We start from the raw sequence: 742 nt of genomic DNA, 5'->3' as shown, positions 1-742 counted from the left end.
AAAAGATTTTATTGAAACCAGTGTACATGGGAAGGCTAAATCCAGTAGGCGTATTGGAAAAATGTGCGTTCGGGATTGGTATTTATTACTTCGTCTTGTTTTGTCCGGAGGGGATAGTCTCCGGTGTTCTGAATGGGTCGTGGTGAATTTGCTGTAAACAAATAAAGGGAATGCAGATTCCATACGGTAATATGTATGAAACAATCCCCTATGACTCAGATGAAAGAGACACATGATTTCGCGAAATAGTTTTCGTATTTTAGACGTTAAGTCGTTTGAAACTGTGAAAGCTATAACCCTCGCTGACAGATCGACACTGTTACGTCACCGAGAAAGGCCGAAGAACAAACATTTAAAGTTTTTTCAAAATTATATTAGGTGTATATGATTACGAAAGTCGTATGAGTAAGTTTATCACGTAATAAAACACAGATCGTAATAAAAATATATTATGCTGATTATTGCTTAATATTAGCATTAATAATTCTTCCTTTAGCTCCATCAGCAAGAATAATACGTGGTTCCCACAGTGTTCCTTGTGTTAGTATAGGTACAGTTATGACAATACTCTCATTTTCATTAACACTGCTTCGTATTACAGTCACACAGTAATATATACTACTAGCTGCCGTACGTGCAATTTGTTGTAAAAGTAAGACAGCCATATTTGATGCGCACCTGCCCTTACCCGCCCGATTTGCATGTCATTAATCCTCTTATTCCCTTGCACACTTTCTCCTCC

At 37.5% G+C, this 742-nt stretch overlaps 1 protein-coding gene across 1 annotated transcript in view; it reads left to right on the top strand.

Moving 5' to 3' along the window:
* LOC119591894 overlaps window positions 1-742 on the top strand; it is a gene marked incomplete in the record, with an annotated part of 29,081 nt that overhangs the window by 10,853 nt on the left and 17,486 nt on the right.

Source organism: Penaeus monodon, chromosome 29 (assembly GCF_015228065.2).
Source record: "Penaeus monodon isolate SGIC_2016 chromosome 29, NSTDA_Pmon_1, whole genome shotgun sequence".
NCBI classification, from domain to species: Eukaryota; Metazoa; Arthropoda; class Malacostraca; order Decapoda; family Penaeidae; genus Penaeus; species Penaeus monodon.
The sequence above is the reverse complement of the archived record's forward strand: the minus strand, read 5'-3'. Positions and strand labels throughout refer to the sequence as shown.